Source organism: Anabrus simplex, chromosome 12, assembly GCF_040414725.1.
Source record: "Anabrus simplex isolate iqAnaSimp1 chromosome 12, ASM4041472v1, whole genome shotgun sequence".
In the NCBI taxonomy this organism is placed as follows: Eukaryota; Metazoa; Arthropoda; class Insecta; order Orthoptera; family Tettigoniidae; genus Anabrus; species Anabrus simplex.
In genome coordinates, this window is record NC_090276.1 from 72,846,826 (window position 1) to 72,873,482 (window position 26,657).

Below are 26,657 nucleotides of genomic sequence, written 5' to 3' on the forward strand. Positions count from 1 at the left end.
GCTATGAGCTTACATTCACAAGATAGTGTTCTACTGTCGGTAGCCCTGAAGATTGTGTTCCGTGGTTTCCCATTTTCACACCACGAAAATGTTGAGAGCTGTATCTTAATTAAGGCCACAGCTGCTCTCCCCTCACTCCTACCCGTTCGTCGCCATAAGACCAATCTGTGTCGTGCGACTCGAAGCAAATTGTAAAAAATAAAATATAAAATCTTTTGTAGGGTAGTATTTACCTGTTGTTAACCAATGGTAACGTATGATATAGAGCTAATATGGGGAAGACTGACCTTAACAGACCTTGTAAGTTTAGAGGTCAAATCCAGATATCTGAAGAGGGTGCTGGGGGTAGCGAGAAGGACCCAGTCCAGATTAGTGTAAGAACTACAGGGAGAGATGGTAGTGATTATCAATTTAAGAGGAAGTACAACTAGGCAGCCATCCTTTATTAGCACTAAGCAGAGAAAAAAAATCGCCTGGTTCCATGGTTAGCGTGCTGGCCTTTGGTCACAGGGGTCCCGGGTTCGATTCCCGGCAGGGTCGGGATTTTAACCATAATTGGTTAATTTCGCTGGCACGGGGTTTGGGTGTATGTGCCATCTTCATCATCATTTCATCCTCATCACGACGCGCAGGTCGCCAACGGGCGTCAAATCAAAAGACCTGCATCTGGCGAGCCGAACTTGTCCTTGGACACCCCCGGCACTAAAAGCCATACAACATTTCATTTCAGAGAAAAAGTTGAAATGTCCGATACTTCGAAAAAAATGAAGTATCGGCCAAAGAAAGACAAGGGCCACGAAGGGCGTAAAAATGAAAGACTCCTTAGGCCTCGAGTGCTCTAATGGCGTCGGGGTCGGTAAAGAACAAGAGTTGACCAAGGGAGGTCGAATAGGATAGGTTAAAGTAAGGAGCCTGTCGTCCCCATTTAGGTCGCCTCGTACGAGACAGGAGATACCGTAGATATATTCTGCCACCCCCAACCTGATGGCGTCAATAAAAAGGTAATTTGACGCCATCATAATAAATGGAGTGAGGACCAATGGAGCTGCATGTAAGGGCCCTTTAAACAACAGCCATCATCATCATCATCATCATCATCATCATCAAATAGACTAACAGAAATTGCCATTTTATTTATACGGTATAGGGGCAAAGCTAACAGTCTAGCTCAATGGTCAGTGTCGGGCCTTTGGTTCTGAGTGTCCCACGTTCGATTTCCGGCAGAGTCTGGTTAATTCCTCTGTGTAGGGTCTGAGTGTTCATCTTCTCACTCACAGACACCACACCACACCACGCCACACTTTCAACCATCACGGAAACACGCAGTAGTGAGTAAATCTCTCCACATAGGGTTAGCATCGGGAAGGGGTCCTACCGGAAAACTGGCCGAAATCCACCTTTAGTGCTGACCCCAAAATTCTGGGAAAAGAATAATAAAGAGGAAAGACCGGATTTTTGGCAGTAATTGGTTAGAATGCAAGATGTGCAGCGGTTATGCTAAGAGTTTTGCATAAACATAAGGGGAACGGCTCATGAGAACGCCTAGAATGTATGTTACTCGCCATTCACTAAAGTACGGGGGACCGGTCTAAAAACGCGGTGTCTCATTATGATTCACATGTTGGAGCAACTCCAGAAAGGAGAACGCATTAGTTTGAATTTTGGCCATTTATAATTTAACATATATATTTCCTAGTTACAAAGTGGTTCATTAATGGCTCTTACTATTGTTTGGTAGGTCCTTTGGTTATTTGATGATAACACTGGCTGGGGCTTTGCCAATTGGCTGTAAAGTATATTTTGGGTCTGTTTAAATTTGGTTGTCTGCCACATGTACTGTATATCACATGGTCGGTGCGCAGAATAGCACCCATTCACCAGACACCAGCAATCTGCATTTAGGGCAGTCGGCCACATAGAAAATTCCCTATCTCTTGTTTACCTACTCTTTTCTTAAATAATTTTAAAGAACTTGGAAATTTATTGACCATCTCCCTTGGTAAATTATTCCAATCCCTAGCTCCTCTTCTAAAATTTTCCCTCTTGGGTTCGAATTTCATCTTCATTCTTCCTACTTCTAAACACACGACTCAAATGTATTTGTCTAGTAATGTCATTCCAAGGCATCTTTCCGCTTAGTCGAGCAGCTCGTCTTCTCCCTCCCGTGTCTTCCCAGCTCAAACTCCACATTACTCTTTTGTCGGAAATAATGCATAAAAATTCGTGCTGCTTATCTGTGGATTTTTTCCATTTCTCGAATCAACTAATCCTGGTTAAGGTCCCATACGCTGGAACGATACTCTATTTGGGGTCTTAGAAAAGGTTTATGCGCACTCTTCTTTTACAACCTTTCTATAACCCCTAAATACCCTCATAACCATGTGCAGAGATCTGTACCCTTTATTTACAATCATATTTATGTGATTACCCCCGTGAAGATCTTTCCTTATATTAACACCTAGGTATTTACTATGATCCCCAAAGGGAACTTTCACCCCATCAACGGAGTAATTAAAACTGAGAGGACTTTTCCTATTTGTGAAACTCACAACCTGACTTTTAACCCCGTTTATCATCATACAATTGCCCATCATCCATCTCACAACATTATCGAGGTCATTTTGCAGTTGCTCAGAATCTTGTTATTCTGTACAGAGTAATAAATAAGTTACATCACCTCCAAAAAGCCTTATCTCTGATTCCACTTCTTTGCACGTATCATTGATATCTATAAGAAAACAATAAGGTCCAATAACACTGCCTTTACTTTTTTGTTAATCAGTGGCTACTTGTACATTTCTATTCTGTATTGTTGAGGTTATTTTCAGAAACAGGTGATTTTGTTAGCGATTATGAAATGCCATATTTATCGGCAATCACGTGTTCTGTCTTAAATGCTGATTTTTTTTTTTGCTAGTGGCTTTACGTCGCACCGACACAGATAGGCTTTATGGCGACGATGGGATAGGAAAGGCCTAGGAGTTGGCAGGAAATAGCCTTAATTAAGGTACAGCCCCAGCATTTTCCTGGTGTGAAAATGGGAAACCACGGAAAACCATCTTCAGGGCTTTCGACAGCGGGATTCGAACGCACTATTTCTTGGATGCAAACTCACAGCCACGCGCCTCTAACCGCACGGCCAACTCGCGCTGGAGCTTAGGAACGAGTTAAAGTTTATTGAATTGCAATAGGCCCACATGTTTTATTAAACACTCAGCCTGTATTAAAGGGTGATATGCCGCAGATGGAGGTAACTATGACAACGCAGCGTACTTCGTAGTTACCGCTTTCGCCGCTCAAATGTCAGACTCCAACTGCCAAGTATAGTTGTAAATCTTATGGATAACGTGAGTTCGTCAAACTTATGGATAATATTGTGATGAACTTACTAATTATTTTGCGTGGCAGTGCGGTGCTTCAGTTTATTGTTGCTTAGCTTATTATGTGTTTATTTCCTTCGGCGTTTAGTTAAGTAAGTACAGATGCGGTTAACTTCTGATTCCAAAACTAAAGCAGGTCACCTGGGTGACTGCCCTGAATGCAGATCAGTAGTGATTGATTGAAACAAAAGTACAGGCGGTCATGGGAGAGTACAGACAGTATAGGAAGTGGCCGCGTCCGGATCCAACATGTGAAGAAAGGGCTGAGTGTATACGTTGCATTTTCTTGCTTCTAGTAATGCGTTTTAGTTAAGTATTCCTGTTTGATATTATTGCTACTTGCACACATTTTATTGAATTTTAGTGTATTTCGGTGAATATTAGCTCTGTACGGTTTTACGATAAAGAATACGGTTTATTTTGAATTTCTGTACGGTTTCTCAATTTTCGGAAGTTGGCAACGCTGCCTATGCCATAGTGAACACTGAAGACAGACTACTATAACATCGACATTCCAGTCAAACAATCAATTATTCAATCTCTAATCGAGCATTCTTCGCTGAACACTTTATACGCGATGTTTTACGATGCAAACGTTATCACGCCAAATCTCTCAACGATGATGTAATCTGGCGTACCATTGTGTGATTGTTGTCTATCATCTGCCGGAACAGGAAACTACGACACACAATCGCCGTGGAGCAATGCTTGCGTGCCAGGGAGCGTTGCAATAGGAAGACCTTTAAGGCCTAGATTTTGTTATGTTATTGTTGATTTATCTTCTGAGATGGTGACATCTTTTCTTATCCTACAGAGTTATTTTTGAAAGATGACGCTAACGGCTCGCTTGGAAAAACAACTCCATATCATCCACAGGGTTGCCAAATTTCCAGATGGTAATTAAGGAAGACTTTAATGTATTTACCTAAGAGCGCAAAAACGAAACACCGCGGCCAATTAATGAAAGGAAGAAGAGATATTATATTAACTAATTAATACGATACCAGTGTAAAATACTTATAACAAAGTAATACAGTAATTAGTATAAACATAGATTTCGCCAACCTTTCTCATTTCATCATGCCATGTTTATCAGTTTCTTGTTCGACAGTTTGTTTCCGTAAGTTTCCTTACTAATCGCCTCATATCTGAAGTAGATAAACACTTTAAAAAAAGTAAATTACATAACTTCTGTTTCTTTTTCTTTCGCCCACTCCCCCTGTCGGTGGGGGACGAGGACGAAGAATACACCCGCGATATCTCCTAAAAGGGGCGACCAAGGGATGATGGATTTGCACCCATGATTTTACCTGTGATTAGTACTATTATGAGGGGCTGGTGACCACGATTTTCGACCCCTTTGGAAAACAAGCATCATCTCAGAAAGCAAGGCATTTTGAATTGGATTCATGGTCATTTTTTCATAATCATTCGTTTCAGATTCTGAAGTTTTAATTATTGTTACATTTCATTGCACCTCGTACCATTAAGTGCTGATGTTCTAATTGTTAGGCCCCTTTAAACAACAATCGTCATCATCATCATCATCATCATCATCATCATCATCATCATCATCATTCACCGAGCAAGTGGCCGTGCGGTTAGGGTCGCGCAGCTGTGAGCTTGGGTTCGAACCCCACTGTCGGCAGCCCTGAAGATGGTTTTCCGTCGTTTCCCATTTTTACACCAGGCAAATGCTGGGGCTGTACCTTAATGAAGGCTACGCCCGCTACCTTCCCAATCTCCCTCCCTTTCGTCGCCGAAAACCTTCCATGTGTTAGGGATAGCAAAAAAAAAAAAAATCCATCATCATTCCTCCACTGAAAATATATTTCTTTCCTTCCGTTCATTCAGAAACTTGTCACTAGACCTGGGATTTTAGGCAAAAACATACTTTGTTCTTTAAGAAATACTTAAAATAAAGATATATTTACACTTTTCATGTACTTATAAGGTAAAAACGGTAAATACGTAAATTGGCGTTAGATATATTTGCCTATATTCAGTTTGTGTCGGGGGTCGGAGAGTAGAGTGCATAATTTTTGCAGATGACATGGTTGTTGCGGCAGACACCGGGCGAGAAATAATACAAATGATAGATGAACTCAACCCGAATCTAGAAGAATATGGAATGAGAATTATTAAGAAGGAGACCCAGAGTATCATCATTGGAGAAAGAGGTAGAAAATGACGGGGGGTGAAGAATTAGAGCAAGTAAGTAACTTTAAAATATTTGGAAAGTATGATCAGAGAAGATATGTACTGCCTTTCGTAAAGATGAATAATAATGTCATTTTATTACTAATGTAAATTTATTTCTGGCCATTCGAAGCAATGAAATTATTATTATTATTATTATTATTATTATTATTATTATTATTATTATTATTATTATTATTATTATATCTGGAAGCTTGCGCTGACCGGCTAAGGAATGAATAATTGGAAGAACGAACTATGTTGGAAATCATTAGAAGGAAGAAAATGAAGTGGATCGGGCATTGTTTGAGGAGGGACTGTTGACTGAAAGAAGGAATAGTGAAAGGCAAAAGTAGAAGATGAAGGAAGAGATATGAAACTTGGCTATGGACAGGCAAAAGCGAAAAAGGTTTATCACGTGGCAAGAGCTGTCATAAGGCACAATACCCGAATGATGATGATATTCCTATAATTCCGATGTTATAATTCTAAGGCCCGGTTTCATCAACGTGGGTTAAACCTTAACCCCGTGTTACTCAATTTTAACTCTGAATTTGGCTATTCATTCTGTTTCATCAAGGGAGATTTTTTTTTTTGCTAGTTGTTTTACGTCGCACCGACACAGATAGGTCTTACGGCGACGATGGGACAGGAAAGGGCTAGGAGTGGGAAGGAAGGGGCCACCACGAAAAACCATTTTCAGGGCTGCCGACAGTGGGGTTCGAATCTACTATCTCCCGAATACTGGATACTGGCCGCACTTAAGCGACTGCAGCTATCGAGCTCGGTAAGATTAATTTTAACTCTAGGTTAGATTAAAGTCGGAGTTAAGTTAGCCCCTCCTTTCACGTGGGTTAAACTCGAGACTTAAGCTGCTTTAAATCATGCGTTGGACGCAGATTTGTTCTATTTAGATATGTTAAATGGTGTTCCTACAGAAATGGACCTACGAAGTATAAGGAGGAACTCCTTTCAAAAACTATGCGAGGAACAATTCCTCAGCAAAGACTTTAAGATCTTCTGCTCTAGGACTAGTTTTCTCCTGCGCTGACTACTCGGCATCAGTTTGGCTGAATAGCCCGTATACAAGACTCATTGATATTCAACTGAATGCTAGCATGCGGTTAATATCTGGTACTATCCAGTCCACACCCCTTTATTGGCTCCCAGTTCTGTCAGGTCGCCCGATTTAAGAAGATTGAAATGAACCCTCAACTGCCTGTCTTGGATGATATTCCCGCTGTCAAGATAACGAGGCTCAAGTCACGTGATGCTGTCACATTGGCTGATGGGAATTTTCACCCTTTAGAAGAATGGAGACGTCGCTGGAAAGTTGCCACAGACAGTTCCCTACACATCATCTTTTCTGGTGAACATCTTCCTGGTGCACATCATCTATAGTCCTCTCCGTGTAAGGACGTACCCTAAGGGTGCAACCTTACCCTTTCTCCCCTGTAATATTAAGATATTGATTTATAGTTACTTTTCTTGCTGTTGGGTCTTTTTCAGTGTCGGTAACCATACAGTTTAGGGACCCTACTTGCCGATACAACGTCTTACATTTACCGTTAATCTGGCACGTTGGCAACGTTCAATCACTGCTCTAGCGTGAAGTGCGTGTTGCCACCGCATCGCCGTTAAAGTCACTAGTGATACATTTGCGAGAATATTTAAAGCATATTTTCTTTTTCTGTGGGATTAAAAATCTATTTGGCTAAAACCAGGTAAGTAGGATTGTGGCATGTTCGGATAATGCATTTAATAACATAGTTTGTGTGAAATGATGAAAGTGCTCAAATACGTCAGTCTCATGTCTAGATCTACCGGTACATGAAATAACTCTTGCGGGACGAAATTTTGGTAGTAGAACTTATTATTTTCAAATCCGCAGTGAACTTGAAAGCTGACCTAAATTCCGTTCACGGAGCTTGGCACATTAGTATTCCTATATGTTTCCTGATAAGCTTGAAGATATAACCAGCCTGCAGGCTGAAAATATGCCCAATAATCTCTCTCCTTACTGGTTACCGGTATTGAAGAGAGAAGGAAATATTCGCGCAAAAGAAAGGGAAGTCATTGGATGTCTGGAACTTTCGAAAATCACACTGCAAAGACTTATTAAATAAATTGCATCGTTTAACACGCCCCTCTTTTCAAGAATATGGTTATAGTACACCTACTGTATATCAAAATAAAGACAGATAATTTAAGTGAGAAAGTGTGTTTATTTCCTTAATTCCTCATTGAGGAGATATTCATAATTATCTTGATTTATTTCAGTTTATCTTTTATCATTTACTAGGGTAGGGAAACATTCATTATCGGTGTTTACATTGAGGTTAGTTTGTTATGGTTATGTCTGATGATTTTAATATGTAACCAGGCAGGTTGACAGCAGTGATCAGCCATTACAAAAAAGAGAAAAGAAGAGCATCGGGCGGCGATATTTACTTTCTGGGGTATTTCCTTACGTGGCAATTACTATACCGCGAAAGCTTTGGACCACTCTGAATCGGGTGAGAACAAATCATGGACGATGCAGGGATGTCCTTTATAAGTGGAAATACACATCATGACCAGAATGCGACTGTGGTGCCTCTCGGCACACGATGCCCCATATTGTAAGTGAATGTGTACGACGTTCCTACACAGGTACCCCGAGTGACTTTTTGGAACCAACGTACAGTGGACATTCTGCTAGAAGTAAATCTTCTTTGTAAATATTGTGTACTTGTATATATGTATCTAACTTGTTGTCATACGCCAATAAATTAATTTTAATTAGTGTCCGTGTTAAAATAATACATTTATTCGCTTAAGTGCATGGATATGTTGACCGTGATACGCCAAACCCTTGGATTGCATTATACTGTGTCTAATGAATATGGGAGTTTCCAAAACATCTACATCGTAGCTAATTCGAAGAACTGTATTCACAACTTGTGTATTAATTACATTGTGTACAGACAGTTAATTAGGTTTCTGTTTTGTTGTAAACTTTCCCTGAGCTCTCTCACACATTTACACAATGTTATTGGTACATTTGTTCTCGCAATGGTGACCTTCAAAGTACGTTCGCTTCGTACTGAGCAACAACTACAACTACTTTCCATAGACATTGGTATTTTTCTCTCCTCATACCTTTTGACATTTTTATGTCTTATGGTTGGCGGTCATCCGAAAATTTGTGTAACATGGCGCGACGAAATGTGTGACGGAAGTGTAACCATAGCAACCGTGCAGGGAGTGATGTAAGGTAATGTTGCCTAGCAACCGTGCTTACTATGCCATCTGAAATTAGCAGTCGTTGATGGATGGCCATGACTGAGAGACATATTTATGATCATTTGATTTTTGCGAAGGGAAAGGTTCCAAACCGCTCTCCAGGCCATCATATCCTGTGCTAACCTTTCAATTTCTACGTAACATCTGTTTGTCATGTTCACACCTTGGTCTACCCCTTCCGTTCTTACCACCTATAATTCCCTCAAAAACCAACTGCACAAGTCCTGGGTGTCTTAAATTGTGTCGCATCATTCTATCTCTTCTTCTGGTCTTCTGGTCCTCAGATCATTCCCCACTCACTAGTTCGATTCATTATCTCTTCATTCATGATTCCACCTACCCATCTCACCTTCAGCATTCTTCTGTAACACCACATTTCAAAGCTTCTATTTTCTTTCTTTCTCAGCTAGTTATTATCCATGTTTCACTTCCATAAAATGCCACGGTCCAGACGAAATACTTCAGAAACATCTTTCTAAATCCTGTTTCAATGTTCGAAGTGAGCAAATTTCTTTTACTACGAAATGCCTTCTTTCTATGTGCTGGTCTGCATTTTATATCCTCCTTACTCGTGCTATACTCAGTTATTCTCCTACCCAAGTAAGAATAAGTATTTACTTGTTTTCAGACTTCATTTTCTAATCTGAAGTTCCCTGCATCACCTGATTTTGTTCGATTGCACTCCATTACTTTTGTTTTGGGCTTATTTATTTTCATCTTGCATACCTTATCCAGGACTGCGCCCATACTATTGGGCAATTTCTCCAGATCTTGTGCAGACTCAGATAGAATAACAATATTATCCGCAAATCACCTGATCTATATGCAAATTAGAAGAATTTGCTTTACGTCGCACCGACACAGATAGATTTATAAATATACTTTTTTTGATAAGTCACCACTCAAATCATCTATGTTTGACTCATACAGTGATGTTTTGTTGTGGGAGTGTTACTGTGAAAGACATAAGTGTGTACATAGGATTACGTAGTAATAACACATCTTATTTGAAGCAGTCAGCAGTCCACTAACCTATCAGGTGTAAACATCCGGTCGAGGATTGAAGAAGGTAATACGAACTATACTGTGATATACTGCAATATCTATCTGTCTAACCTATGCATTAGTAAACATGGTGATGCAGCAGATTACTTGAGCTCAAAATGCAGATGCAGCGTAGATGGGTAAGGAACAGCGAGCTTCTTTGTACGAAATCGCAGTGCTGAAATCGGGCGGGGAAACACTTCGCTGCTTCGTGATATCTCTGACTATGATTGTGAAGCGCAGTTCAACCAATCAAAGACGATTTTAATAAAAGAGTACAGAAACTGTTTTTAGTACGGAAAGAAGGCAATTACGTCATAGTCTGAAATAGAAAAATACTGTAATCGAATACCAGGGGGTGTCATGTAATGAATGGACAGAGGCATTAAAATGACCGCAAATTTGTCAGCTGTCCATAGTAATTGTATTAATGTTATTTGCTTTACGCCCCACTAACTACTTTTATGGTTTTCGGAGACGCCGAGGTGACGGAATTTAATTCCGCAGGAGTTCTTTTACGTGCCGGTAAATCTACCGACACGAGGGTGACGTATTTGAACACCTTCAAATACCACCGGACTGAGCCAAGTTGGAGTCAGAAGTCCAGTGCTTCAACCGTCTGAGCTACTCAGCCCGGCACTGTACATAGTGTGGCGAGCAGATTCCAGAACGACGACCTCTGTGGACGCTGCCCCTTATTTACTTACTGTATTCCTCTCCGCGACCTTTAGCGCCGAGTCTTCCTTCTACTGTTCTTAAGTCTATGAAAGTTAACCGTATCAATGCTCGAATATTATTCCTCTATACTTAATTTGCATTGTTACAAGAGGTATTCAGTAACCTTATTCGTTCAGTTACCTGGTGATATACACGTTATGGAATGTAGCGACACCATTCCTCCTGCTTTCCTTCACTCAGCTTCGATCCTCTGAGTCACAAGATCCTCAGCATTACACTATTGCGTACCTTCTACAAATTCATCACTTTCAGGTCAGGCTAGAAATAAAGTAGAACTTTTTTTTATGCCACCCGGGCAAGACGAAATCTTCCGAGTAGAACGGATAGGCCTACCTCCATGAGCACTTCCTAAAGGAACTCGTTTTATGACCACGACATGGTTCTTGTATGTGGGTTAACTCCAGGATCAGGACATGTGCAGCACGCAGGAAGGAAGTTCCGGGAAGTGCTTTATTGTTACCGGCAGCCTCGAGATTTGTGAAACCAAGGCTGCATTGGCAAGCACGATATGTATTGTATGATGCACAATATGACACGCTGAAAGAATGTTTACAAAGTCTGTTCTGTACACTCCCTGACACAGAAAGTGGCCATAAGGAAGGAGTACATTATCATAGCCATCTATGTTATTCTGCAGCGGAATATGCCTGCCCTGTTTGGTACAATTCATCTCATGCCAGACAGGTAGACATAGCACTTAATGAGACCTGCAGACTTGTTACAGGTTGTCTAAAGTCTACTCCAACTGAAAAACTCTATCGTCTTGCAGGGATAGCACCACCCGGTGTGCGAAGAGAAGTAGCTGCAAATAAGGAAAGGACAAAGGTTAAGCACGAAAGTACTCATCTACTGCATGGACATGAGCTTCCAGTACAGAGACTGATATCTAGGAAGAGCTTCCTACGAACATCTCAGGAACTTATAGTACCAGCTGAGAAGGCAAGGATACAGCTATGGAAGACGAAGATCCCCCAAGGCTCTGAGCAGATGGCGGTTGAGGAACGTTTGCCACCCGGTTGCAATGAGAGCTGGACAATCTGGAAATCTCTCAATAGCTTGAGATCAGGAGTGGGAAGGTCCAAAGTTAATTTGGCAAGATGGGGCTTCATCAATGGCGACAACACCAAGTGTGACTGCGGAGAAGATCAAACCATCCAGCATATTTTTCAGTGTCCGCTGTGTCCATCTTTGTGCACGCAAGATGACCTGCATCGAGCTACGAAGAGAGGACTCGAAGTAGCGTTGTATTGGTTCAAGATTATTTAAATGTTACTTGAAATTATTGTAACTGTTTTGTTTTTTTACGTATCTGACACGAGAATAATAATAATAATCATAGCCATTTCGTTATGATGATGATCTCCGTCTTAAGATGAAATATACAGTTAAAAAAAATAGGGGAACATGTTTTTGAACATAGGCCTATGCCATGCTCCATAAAACAATATTACCAACTAAACCTTTATTTTTACCGTTGAAGTATACAAAAGAACATCGATGGATTCGCGTTCATTTTCAGAACACAAACGGAAATGTACAAATAGGAGCGAAAACAAAGTGATAGCAGTCCTCCAGGGTGGATTTTTATCACAGTTGGAGAGCTTCAGTATGGTGTATGTCCTCCACGAGCATTTATCACAGCTTGGTACCTACGTGGCATGCTCCGTATAAGTCGTCGGAGGTCACGTTACGGTATCAGGTCCCATTCTTCAATGAAAGCCTGTTCGAGGTCTCGGAGAGTCCGTGGTCGACATCACGCCCACGAACACATCTGTCAAGCCTATCCCACACATACTCGATGGGATTAAGGTCGGGACTCCCTGCTGGCCAATCCATCTCTTGAATGTCCAGTTCTCGCAAGACAGCTCTGGTGATGCACGCTACATGAGCCCTGGCATTGTCGTGCATGAGTACGAATTGAGGGCCAATACCGTATGCAGCAACCAACACATGCTGTATCAGTATCTGCTCGATGTACCCCGCAGCGGTAAGATTACCACGGACGACGACAAGATCCGTACGCCTATCAATACTGATGCCACCCCACACCATCATAGAACTTTGTCCGAATCGGTCGCCTTCCTGGACAGCATTTAGCATGTACTGCTCGCCACGGCGTCTCCATACACGTTGACGTCCATCAGGCTGTGTCATGGGAAATCTGGACTCATCTGTGAACAACACAGGTCTCCATTGGCGAAGATGCCAGTTGTCGTGGGTACGGGCAAACAGAAGGCGAGCTGCGCGATGTTGCTGCGTTAAACGGTGCACTCGGACAGGACGTCTGGGTCGTAAGGACACTTCTCTTAACCTGTTCCTTACTATCTGGTCAGACAACGTGACTCCAGTGACCCTCCTGAGGTCTTGTTGCAGTTCTCAGGCAGTTGCTGAACGACGCCGCAACGCACAGATGATCAGATATCGGTCATCCTGTGGCGTTGTCATACGTCCACGACTTTGTGCAACCCTCCTTGTGAACTGGCCTGTCTCACTGTAGCGATTCCACAAACGTTGGGTAACTGACGGAGAGACATTGAGATCCACAGCAACACCACGAAAAGTCCATCCTTCTTGGATCAAAGTGACGGCCCTTGCGACGGGAACCTCGTTAAGATGTCTCACTGGATGTGCTGGTTCACGTACAACGTGCTCAAATGACCGCAGTAGTTTGATATTTGAATTTAGCGCGAATTTCCAGGTCACACCACTAGGAGCACCACTTGCGAATTGTCTCCCATTTTAACAAGGCTAAATCCGGAAGTGTCGCATATTGTCTCTACTGTATTTCTACACACGAACGCACCGCTGTTCACATTTTTTGAGGGTCACCTGACAGTTAAATGCATGGCTACCCCTACACATGGAGTATAACTTCGATTTGACATACCCTGAGTAGGTAAGGTATCAAGGTATGCTGTACGACCATTGGAACCCCATCTACCAAATTAACGTTCACATACCAGACGTTACAAAACATGTTCCGCTAATTATTTTTTTTGAACTGTGTACTTCTACACTAGGGCCCGCGGAAGTTGGAGTCCAAGCGCTAACAGTGAGAAACGTTTGACTCGCTGCTCGAAAATGGTCTACCATGACAACGATGCCACATTTCGGGGATGTTATCGCCACATGGCGTTGGGGATATCATGTGATATCATCGACAAAGTTCTTAAACGTAGCCAAAGCGTTGGGAGTAAGTAGAAATACACGTTGGAAGGTCTCAAACGAGTAATTAACTTCCCGGAAGAGAAGTTATCCACTCCAGTTAAATATTTAATTCATATTCCGGCTAATTGTAGTTTATTTGACATGAATATGTCTTGGGGCCATCTGAATTTATTTCGTAACGCAACAAAATGTATGACAGAAGTGTCGTCACATTAGTCGCTACCTTACGGCTTGGTCGCCAAAGATGCTGCGGCTACAAGTTAAGTTCCTTTGACGTAGAGTTACAGTTCTCCGTTATATAACATTGTCAGGTGTAGATGCATCACCTCGCCTCGATGAAAAAAAAGAACCTCCGTACCACTCTCTGTGTAATGATTCAAATAAATCGTTCGTTATCAATACTTTTACCATAAAGTGTGCTCATCCTACTGTATGATGGATTATTCTTGCAGCATACCGCTAACAATTGGCGTTAATAATACAGCTACCAATGTGTGTATTGTTCTCAATCAATCAATCAATCAATCAATCAATACTGATCTGCATTTAGGGCAGTCGCCCAGGTGGCAGATTCCCTAACTGTTGTTTTCCCAGCGTTTTCTTAAACGATTTATTGAACATCTCCCTTGGTACGTTATTCCAATCCCTAACTTCCCTTCCTATAAAGGAATATTTGCCCCAGTTTGTCCTCTTGAATTCCAACTTTATCTTCATATTGTGATCTTTCCTACTTTTAAAGAGACCACTCAAACTTATTCGTCTACTGATGTCATTCCACGCCATCTCTCCACTGACAGCTCGGAACATACCACTTAGACGAGCAGCTCGTCTTCTTTCTTCCAAGTCTTCCCAGCCCAAACTTTGCAACATTTTTGTAACTGTACTCTCTTGTCGGAAATCACTCAGAACAAATCGAGCTGCTTTTCTTTGGATTTTTTCCAGTTCTTGAATCAAGTATTCCTGGTGAGGGTGTCATACACTGAAACCATATTATAGTTGGGGCCTTACCAGAGACTTATATGCCCTCTCTTTACATTTTTACTACAAACCCTAAACACTCTCATAACCCTTTATTAAGAATCATATTTATGTGATTACCCCAATGAAGATCTTTCCTTATACTAACACCTAGATACTTACAATGATCCCCATAAGGAACGTTTACCCCATCAACGCAGTAATTAATACTGAGAGGATTTTCCCTATTTGTGAAACTCACAACCTGACTTTTAACCCCGTTTATCATCATACCATTGCCTGCTGTCCATCTTACAACATTATAGAGGTCATTTTTCCAGTTGCTCATTATTTTGTAACTTATTTATTACTCTGTACAGAATAACATCATCTGCAAAAAGCCTTATCTCTGATTCCGCTTCTTTACTCATATCATTTATATAAGAAAACATGAACGTCCAATAATACTGACTTGAGGAATTCCCCCTCTTAATTATTACAGAGACATATAAAGCTTCGCCTATTCTATTCTCTATTATAACAGAACTTCTTTATGGCTGACTGATAATGTCGTGATTGCATTTTTTTAAATATGTTGTGCTTTTGATGATGGTATTAACAGTTGATTTTTTATCTGTCGATTGTTGAGATCTGTTGGCAATGTCATTTTCTAACTTAAATGCTGAAGTTATTAGCACAAGCTTAGAAGCGGATTAAAGGTTATTGAATTCCATTTGGCCTACATGCACTATTAAACACTCATCCTGTATTAAAGGATGATATATCGGAAAGGGAGGTAACTATGGCAACGCAGCACACTTCATAGTTACTACTTTCGCCACTCAGATGTGCGACACTTAACTCTCCTAGGCCAAAGCCTACTAGATACTAGAAGGCCTGGACAAAAGCCAATTTCTTGCATTAAAAGCGGGTTAATAGTTTTTCTCTTTTCCACCGCTAGGTTCGCGTTTATGTTCTATTGTTTGGTGTGAATTCTATGATGATATGTGTTATGCCGAAATATAGACAGTCGTACTCTGTTAACACCATCGCCCTCTATTATGACTGCGCTAATACGCCTTCTCATTCGCCCGATCACACATGTAAATGAGCGAACACGTCATAGTTACTAGTTCAGGCGCTTGGAGCGCTGAGAAGCTGGCATTAGCGTTGCCTACGCTATAATAGTATCTAGTAGGCTTTGGCATTAGTCTGCTTGAAGAGATACGCTGACTGATCATTGCTGAGAGTGCTGGTGTAATTTGAGCCTCTGTTTGCTTTATTGGGCTTGTTTCTTTGGTCGTGAACCGTTTTAATGTTTATGTAAGATGAAAAGCAGCTCGGGAAGTGGGACTTCGTTTCATGATTTTCCTTTCAACGAGTAACAACGTCATAAATGGCTAAATGTTATTTCAAGAAAGAATTTCTCTCTTAATTTAATTCGACGTCATCGAAACTATATGTTTGCCACACCGAATAAATCCCCATTTTCACGCTACGTAGGAGATATAAACTGCGAGAGTGGAATAACACTTAGTAAAGGAGCGCCTCTTATCAGAAAGTCAGGCCTAAATGAAGCAGAGAGATTGTGTTTGTTGGTAGTCCATCGAACAGCACATGTTATATGACAAGAAACTCGACACCTTCTTTGAACAGAAAGACTCTTCGTTCCATGTTGAGCGAATAAAAACTACTCAAGATGACTGTCAATAATCTTCTCTGCTTTGTAATTTCTACTGTGACTACAAAATGAAGGTTACCAGCAGCATTTTTATTCTTTACGAGGCGTTTAGGTACAGAGCTACATACTTTAACACTCACAACAATAAAGGAATTCGAAGCTTGCGGTTTTTTCGTGTTGCGCATTGTGAATGGCAATCATAAAACTAATGTTAGCATGATGAGAAGAATGTATTCTTCAAAACACATTAAACCAAAGATCTGTCATCCTCTTGTTAGTGAAATGCCTCTTCTTGCTTTCGACCAAATCCCACATTCTGAAGAGAAATTCTTTCCTCAAAAAAATCTATGTTTAATAGTTCCCAGGATATAAATGGTGATTTTATCAAGAAACTGCATCAGATGCAATCAAATGAAACTGTGAAAGCGGTTCATTTTTCTTACACGCAAAAGCATAGAACTGTCTTTTAAAATGAACGTGCAGCGCGCGAAATATATTTTCGCGACTGAAGTAATAACAGCCCTAGAATATTTAAAAGACCATTCGTATGCAGAGATACACGACTTTTTAATGCATGTACCACTGTCAAATGCATGTTATCAATAAAAAAATGATTCGACATACAAGGCAGTAGCACAAATGTAGCAACATTGCAGCCGGACAAGATGCTTGATTCTTTTGACAAGACCAAGGTGTTCAACAGTGCTAATGGACTTGATTTGTAAAAGATTAAAACAGCAGGTTGCAGTTTCCCTCTGATTTGCCACTGTGGATTTTGAAAGTTATTCATGATTTTGTATTGAAAGTACAACAATTTGTGCATAAAAATCCTGTTGCGTCTATGAGTGACTAATGTCCATGTTGCGTGATTTTCCTCACTTCAGTTGTCCTAAAATCGGATATTCACAGCTATTGAGTGAGATTATTTGCGAGTGTGCTATTCCTGTATTCTTAAATAACATAGCCACATAAATAACAGAGATCTTTGAAAGACCGAAATATGAAAAGACGAAACACTTAAACAGGAAAGTGTGTGGAATTGTTTATTTTCTACAGTATTTACTAATTACCATTAACATTATTTTGTACGGTTTTTCCGCTGCGGATGGATACGTTCTTCACTGCATTTCTTTATTAAGGTGTAAGGTGTGAATCAAAAATATGTTTATCGAGTGATTGGTTATAAATTTGAACAGAAATTTACAAAACACTTAACGTGTGCTGTAATGAACAATCGTGTTTCAATGCCAGCGAAGCAGCGCTCGGCGGTAAAAATGGGAACTAGGCCCATATCGCCACGGCCGACTGGATCCCTCGCTGCGCTCCTTATACCGGCCTTGACAATCGCTTGTGAAGCCCAGCATAAAGCTGTAATTGGAAAGTTTCACCGTAATGCCGCTGGAGCGCTGACCTACTACCCATTGACAGGAAGCTGTATACCGCAAATTGCCGCATTTCCAGTTTTATTTATATGGTTTTGCTGTCGTAAATGTTGGCAATGTGTTCTCAATGAGGTGTTTGTTGGCTTGATATTGGGATCAGATAGTTATGCGCTAGTGAGTTAATTTTTTATTGTTGATTAGCCCGCCTGGTGGCCATGATCGTTAAGGCGCTGAAGTCTAAAAACGGTCTAACACCGAGGTTATACAATTTCTAATCACTAGATTGCATGCCAAAAGCCTGGATTAAATTCCAAACCTCTCCGCAGTGCTCATATGGAGTGAGGGCATATGACGCTGTTGATGGTGATTCGTCCGTCGGATGGGGACGTTAAGCCTTGAGCAGACCCCTTGGTGCTATTCGACAGGAGTAGGCTATGTGCCGGCACCGGGTTTCACCCTCTCCCTACTATCATATATCACGTCATTCATTTCATCTCTCATTAACTCCTCTGATGAGGTTGACGTCAGGAAGGGCATCCGGTCATAAAAAACCGCCACGACAAATTCATCTCACCTCATACCCGACCCCGTAGGGAAACGGGACAAGGGTTGGACAAACAACAACATAGTGTGGTGATTATTTTTTAAATTGTGTTTACAAATCTTGGAATTCGTGATATTCTTGTGCACCCTTTCGTACTTCGAGCAGAAATTTTATGGAAACAAGAACAAAGTGATTTCTTTGTCCTGAACAAGGATTTTCATTTATGCGCTAATTCGTTTTTTAATGGTGTGGTGATTTGCTTTTCTTTAACAGTGTTAGGAAATATTCGAGTATATATTGCTGTGTGCCTTTTTTGTATTCCGAACAGGAAAAAAAGAGCAAAGGGACACTATCATTTCAAGAATTCTCTGTAGACCAGGATAAAACTACGGAGTGGCTAAAAGCAGGTAGTACTCTCATCTCAGTTTTCCGTTCCTACTTCGGGTATTTACCTTCGTTCCTTTTTTTTCTTTCTATCTTTCTTTCTTTCTTTCTTTCTTTCTTTCTTTCTTTCTCTGTTTACCCCTCCAGGGTTGGCTTTTCTCTCGGACTCAGTGAGGCATCCCACCTCTACCACCTCAAGGGTAGTGTCCTAGAGCGTGAGACTGTGGGTCGGGAATACAACTGGGAATGATGACCAGTACCTCGCCCAGGCAGCCGCAACTTTTATGCTGAACAGGGGCCTTGTGTTGGGGATGGGAAGATTGGAAGGCATAGACAAGAAAGAGGGAAGGAAGCAGCCGTGGCCTTAAGATAGTTACCATCCCGGCATTTGCTTGGAGGAGAAGTGAGAAACTATGGAAAATCACTTCGAGGATGTCTGAGGTGGGAATCGATACCCCCCTCTACACAGTTGACCTCCCAAGGCTGAGTGGACCCCGTTCCAGCCTTCGTACCATTTTTGAAATTTCATGCCAGGGTCAGGAATCGAACCCGGGCCTCCGGGAGTGGCAGCTAATCACGCTAATAAGGTATTTTTAGCCATGAATTTTCTTTCATAGAATAATCCTTTAGGCGGTGTCGTATTTGCCATATGACAGCAACACAACACATGTTTATCCAAGATAATCTGAGCTTTAACATTTAAACATTGACAAGTAAGAATCACTACTGCTATGACGGTAAGGCCAACGTATGAAGTGTTGTTACCTGAACAATGGGGCCGATGACCTAGATGTTAGGCCTCTTTAGACAACAAGCATCATCATCATCATCATCATCATCGAGCAGAGAACAGTTTACAATTTATTTACTCAAAATACTTTTCTCTCACGGAATTTTTATTTAAATTCTTCTTTTTCTTTTTTCGCTATTTGTTTTACGTCGCACCGACAAAGATTGGTCTTATGATGCCGGTGGAATAGGAAAGGGCTAGCAGTGGGAAGGAACCGGCCGTGGCCTTAATTAAGGTACAGTCTGATGTCAAAATGGGAAACCACGGAAAACCATCTCCAGGGCTGCCGGCAGTGGGGTTCGAACCCACTATCTCCCGGATGCACGCTCACAGCTGCACACCGCGCGGCCAACGTGTTCCACCCCACTGCATTTGAAGTAAAATTTATTGTCTGAATTTAGCACGGCCAACTTGCCCGGTGTTTAATATTGTAGTGAAAGGTATGTATGAAATGTACCGGTAATCTGAAACTATATATATTGAAATTAAAATTTAAACATGTTTGAGTCAAAATATTTATGTTATGCATACAACGAATATGGAAAAAGTAAGACTTTTATGTTTTGTCCAGCTCTCTTCCTGAGAGCAGCGCTTGAAGAATTTTAAAACTCTAACTGAACAATGACTCTTAATCTCAATATTAACATCAGAAGACAAAAGTATTGTGGTAAGTTCTGCTATGTATCTAAATGCCATGATAATAAAAATGATTACTATTATTCCTCACAATTAAGGAACGGAACGTCAGTTGGACTACTCCATCCAGTTTCATTTCACGACGTTATTTTGGCACATATCAATGAAGGTAGCCTTTAGGATTAATCGTTTTAACAATATTAGTCAATGTAACATACTATTTTATTTCCTAAATTAAGATACATCGGCAATCAGAGTCAATATCTGAAAGTCAGCTGGACTAAGTCATCTCCCCGCAGTTTCATTTCACGACATCATTTTGGCAAATATCAAAGAAAGTAACCTTTAGGATTAATCATTTTAACAGTACTAACCCATGTAACATTCTCCATAACTCTAAATTACGATAAATCGGCAATCAAAGTCAGTATATTTTCCATAAAGAAGTATGCATTTCTACCGCAAATAGGTCGGCCTCCAGCGCCACGTGTCTTGCTGTGTAACCACTCCGATTACAGTGCCTGGACCCGATTGTCAAGGCCGGTAAGGAGCTAGCTAGAGCGACGCATCAAGTCGGCCGTGATATCGCACATATCGCTGTATTAGGAAGGCGTATTAGCGCAGCCATAGTAGAGGGCGATGGTTAACACTAATTGAAAAGAACAAAATGGAAAGGTCCGACACTTGGAAGAATGAAGATATCCTGAGATAGTGAAAATGAAAGACTCCCTAGGCCTCGCAATCTCATACCGTGGGGGTCTGAATAGAACAAGAGTTGTCCAAGGGAAGTCGATTAGGATAGGATAGATTCAAGTGCAAGCAATGCCACACTTGAGCCTCTGGGGGCGCTCATCATTTTCGGTCGTCTCTTACGGATGTATTCCACACGAGGATCGATACACACCGACCATCCTTTTCAATCTGCGACTTCATGTTACTTGGAAAGGTGAATTTCATTGGCAGCACTTGATCCACGCCACATTTCTCCGGAGAAAGCGTTCTCGGTGTCCATAGAGCGTGAAATAGTTGTGTCAGCAACACGATCGACTTTATGCGCTTGAGCATCTATTTAGCATTTCCGATTACGGTAAGGAAGAGAAGAGAAACTTCAAGTCTCACAGACTCTTATCTTGAGAATGATCTCTCCATCTCGGTAATGTAAGCGAGAGTTTGTCGTCGGCTTGGCGTGAAATTACTTTACTTTCCTTGTGACAAAAGCCTCCCTCACCTTCACGTACACGGGATCTCTGACAGAAATAGAATATCAACATGACTAGGGTCGCCACAATCCGAAAGACCAACATGAGAACATAAGGCCGATATAAGGAACTTTTTTTTTTTTTTTTTTTTTGCTAGTTGCTTTACGTCGCATCGACACAGATAGGTCTTATGGCGACGATGGGACAGGGAAGGGCTGGGAGTGGGAAGGAAGCGACCGTGGCCTTAATTAAGGTACAGCCCCAGCATTTGCCTGGTGTGAAAATGGGAAACCACGGAAAACCATCTTCAGGGCTGCCAACAGTGGGGTTCGAACCTACTATCTCCCGAATACTGGATACTGGCCGCTCTTAAGCGACTGCAGCTATCGAGCTGGGTGAACTTTTTTTCTTTTTAATGAGGATGATACTAGATTGACATCCCATGACTAAATTTGTATGGGTTTCGGAGACACCGAGCTGCCGGAATGTTGCCATACAGGAATTCTTTGACGTGCCAGTAAATCTACTGACTCTCCAAGTAAGTGGCTATGCGGTTAAGGTCACGTAGCTAGGAGCTTGCATCCAGGGTAGAGTTGGTTTGTACCCCACTGTCGACAACGTCGAAAATGGTTTTCCGTGGTTTCGCATTTTCACACAAGGAAAATGCTGGGACTGTCGCTGCGACACAGTTTGTAACGGCCGCAGAGTTTTGAGAGTTCTGTGGACTTACTTATTGGAAATAAAAGATAAATATGATGTGGATAATAAATTTTATTCATTAGAACGTGGTACACTTGGGATGTGGGCAATAACTCGGTGTAGTATGAGATGAGAAATAAGAGACATAATTTAACAATTCTGGGGTTGTATTACGAATTGTGAATTGTTTTTGCTGTTTCAATTTCCCATAGTAACTCTCATTACGCTCTTTTCGTTTCATTCATTTTATCCCTTGATCATTCACTTTTCTTCTTTCAACCCTTTCTTTTGTACGTTATTTTCCGAATCCTACTTAGATCCTTCTTGTCCATTATTATATTTGTTATTCTATACAACTGACCACGACGTATTCACTACGACAGCTAACCTCCAACTGAGCGTGCGAGTCAACACAGCGCCATCTTGTAACAGAGTATGCGTGTGACGTCACATATGAAGCGCTATTTCATCAAAACTACGTTTCAAGCCTCAATTGAGACATTACACGTAATCGCAAGTTAAATACTATCGGTCATTTACGCGTTCTACCCGAACACGAAAGCGTCTAAAAAAATTTCTGGCCATGAACCCGATATCGAGAAACGTAAGTCTACATTTTGTTTTAAAAAAAAGGCTCTTTGTGGTGCTTTCATTTTTGGTATTTTTCTTCCACAGAACTACTTGGGAGGGTACTTATGTACTGAAGAGGAAAGTTGTGTAATTGTTGTTTCCAATGCCTTCTCGTTTGCATTTGTTGTTGGCCTTAAGGTGAATGACTGGCTGTAGGGGCGTGTGCGAAGGCTGGTGCATTCATTGCGCTTGAGACACGATAGGAAATATTCTCTCCTAATTATCAGAGTTACTGCACATATCTTAGAAACACAAGTATAAATCCTTTCCTTACGCTATTAGTGGCCAACAACTCTTGGTCAGTTTGCTTGGTCATGAAAGGTATTTAGCAAATTTAACCATATGTAATTTTAAAAAACCCTTACCCTTTGCAGAAGGCTAATGATCATGAACATGCCTTTCAATAATGAAACTCAATGTTATATCAAGAAGAACTGCTACTCTACGTCGAAGCAACTTAACTTGTAGCGGCAGCATCTATCGCGACCAAGGCCTATGGTAACGACTAATGTGACGTCACTGACGATACACTTTTTATTTCAACACACACTATTTATAAAAATCCACAGCCGCAGCATCTTGCGTTACTTTGTACACATTTTCCGATGACAGACAGCCAGCCATAAGACTTATTCATGTCAAAAATATATGTTGTCACTTGTGGACTTCTATCAGTTTGACAATAAACAATACATGCACAAATTAACAAATTAAAATGATCTAAAAATTCTAAAACCTTCTTGAAAGTTGAAATATTGAGTGATCATCCCAAATCGGCAAAAAGTGCAGAAGAATACAAAATAAAAATCTGTTACAGTTTGTTATATCGGAGGATGAATGTCTATACTACTGACCAGCATTCTAATGATAAGGACTCGGAACTTGAAGACCTATAACTTGCCTAAAAAATGAGCTGTAAAAGAGAACCCAAAAACTGAAAAAGGACATAAAAACGCGATGCAAGTTCATTCATAATTTTAGGTTTAATTACATATTTAATGAATGAATATGATGTTTAAAAATGCAAAATTCTGGTGGTATGCAACATACAGTGCAAGATTACTTATTTCAGACGTTATATTTTTAGATTAACATTATTTTAAAAACGGATTCCGAATTTGTTAAAAAAGTTGTTGCAGAATTTATAATGAATTCAGCGAATCCGCAATGGATATCCTGGCAAAATAAATTGAAATTAGTGTGACCGGAAACACATTTGGCTTAACCACAGTAAGGTTACAGAAACTGGAATTCGGAAACCTTACTTCAGTTGGCTGTGCACAGTAGTCATCTCTAGGTTCTTAGGAGTAAAGGATTATCGGTTTTCAGACAGCAAACATCGAGAAACTTCTCTCCACATCAACGAGTGTTAGGGGTTCATACTTGAAGCAAGTGAGATCTTCCTCTTCAAAAACACTCACATCAACATTTTCTCCTTTCAGTACATCAGTTATCTTGCAGATAATTTCTTACACCTGGATTTTTCAAGCATTAGTTTCATTTGTCATTTCATTTTCTCTCACTACAGAAAATATGTTTAAGAGGTGATGGATGAACTAATGGTGATTCGAACTGATAATGGGCAGTAGTCGAAAGAAGGACCGCTGGGCCGAGTGGCTCAGACGGTTGAGGCTCTGGCCTTCTGTCCCCAACTTGGCAGGTTCGATCCAGGCTCAGTCCGGTAGTATTTGAAGGTGCTCAAATGCGTCCGCTTCGTGTCGGTAGATTTACTGGCACGTAAAAGAAGTCCTGCGGGACAGTATTCCGGTACCTCGGTGTCTCCGAAAACCGTAAAAGCAGTTAGTGGGACGTCAAGGAAATAGCATTATTATCATTATTTTTTCGAAGCCCTTAAGGCCTTAAAATGCTTAAAAAAAGGACCAATAATCCAAAAAAACAGCGAAAAAGGCAAAAAAGGACAAAACCCTACCGTTTTCTGGCCTACAGTGACTCAGAATTAACAATATTATATTGGGTCTCGTCTTCGGACATTCGTGAAGAAAAAGGTTTTTCTTCCCCAACTTCCGAGCGCTACTAATGACATTTCCACAACATCCGCTCGTTAGCGGTGAGTATGTGTAATATTCAGGCGTTAATCCCAGGCAGGAAATCAGTTATTTTATGAGATGTGTTGCAATCATTCTGCTTAGAAAAGTGTTGAGGAATACCTGACTGTAAATTCCTTGAAGGAATATTCTCGGTATAGGCATATGTTTCATGGCTTATTCAGTTTGAATGAAGTAGTCTTTTTTTTTTCTCTTAGCACTGCTGATGTAGCGTTACCTTTCATAAATGATATAATGTTCCACATCTCCTCTAACGAGCAGAAACCGAACAGGAACAGGTGTTCGTATCCGGTGCGGATTGAGGACTGCGCATGCGTCAAGAGCGGCGAGCGGGCATCCAACCGCGAAAAGATAAAACAAAACATCAACTCCCCAATAGCAGGAGAGTCGCACAGTTTTCTCTTCTTTCTCCACGGCCAGACGCACGTTAGTCTACTGACCAACACGCCAGTCTTCGAAAGTGGAATTGGGATCGCAATTCGCTTTTCTGTTTGTTGTGCTCGTGATTGGAGTGGTGCTACTACAAACCTCTCTAAGTATTGCCTGCTACATAACTCAACAATAATGCAGTTAGTTTGCCAGTCGAGTGAAATGTCTTACGAATTAGCATTTTGTTAAGTGTAACGTTAAAAGGGCTCCATTATTTTATCGTGATTGATATTGTGTGTGTACTGTGCGATTGTGTGGTTTTGTTCGAGTGATCGACACAGTTTGTGCTGACGATGAAATGCCATTCGCTGACTGAGATAGTATAAAGGTAAGTTAATGATATTTACGACATGGTATGACTTTATAAGGAGTTAGCATGTTGTTCTAGTTAAGAACACGGTTAGTCCTGATTTGTGCTGTCCGTGACTTATTTCATAGTTAGATCCAGCAGGTGGTGTTTATTGTTTTGAGAGGAAGTACAACTGGGTAACCATTCTCAGTTAACACTATAAAAAGGGAAGGAGTTCGTCTGTGTGAAAAATTAAGGTATCGGCCAAAGAAAGACAAGGGCCACGAAGAGAACGAAAAGGACTCCCTAAGCCTCAAATGTTCTAATATAATAATACATTTTTATTTTTTTTCCATCTTTTTCCGTTTTCTTATCCCCTAGTTCGGGATCGCCTGGAACTGGGGAGAAAGCATTCGTTTATTGCAATTCATTCTTTGGCGTGTGGCCTCGGAGGAAGCCGGGAATTGAACCCGGGGCCCTGCCTATGACGAATTTTAATGCTGAAGATGCCACACACACCCAGTCCCTCAGCCATCGGAATTAACCAATGAAGGTTAAAATCCCCGACCAGGCCGGGAATCGAACCCGGGGCCCTCTGGAACAAATGTCATGGAACCGGATTGCAATATATTACATTCTATACATGCTGTACATTCGCCTTCTTACAATTATTTGATTACTACTGCACTAAATATTATTTATTTTGTCCTAGACATTAACAATGCCAGTAGCGGCGATTGGGAGTTACAAGCACAAAAACGTGTAGACAACAAAAAGTACGCTGGTATCAGGGCTATAAGGGAGAGGAGGAGGCGGTGTTGGTAGACATAAAAAAAGGATATAGGTACAAAATCGCCGGATTTTTTATGCTCTGAGCAAATTTCGATAGAGACGTAAAGGTTGACTGTCCACCAACTTATGTGCGGTAGGCTAATAAGGGACAATGAAATGAAATCGCGTACGGCTTTTAATGTCGGAAGTGTCGGAGGACAAGTTCTGATGTGACTCCCTTAGGCGACCTGCGCGTCGTGATGCTGATGGAATTATGATCATGAAGATGACACAGCCCCCATGCCAGCGGAATTAACCAATTATAGTTAAAATTCCCGACCCTGCCGAAGCCCGGACCCCTGTAGCCAAAGGCCAGCATGCTAACC

General features: G+C 41.1%; 1 protein-coding gene across 3 annotated transcripts in view; it reads left to right on the forward strand.

Moving 5' to 3' along the window:
- The window catches only part of LOC136884434 (protein scribble homolog), a 261,405-nt gene that overhangs the window by 89,941 nt on the left and 144,807 nt on the right, over positions 1 to 26,657 (forward strand). The window contains exon 1 of one of the 3 annotated variants that reach the window (XM_067156598.2): positions 25,177 to 25,539. The exons of the other annotated variants lie outside the window; for them this stretch is intronic. The gene's annotated coding sequence lies outside the window, so the exon portion shown is untranslated. Of the gene's footprint in view, positions 1 to 25,176; positions 25,540 to 26,657 lie in introns of those variants that run through there. 3 annotated transcript variants of the gene reach the window in all.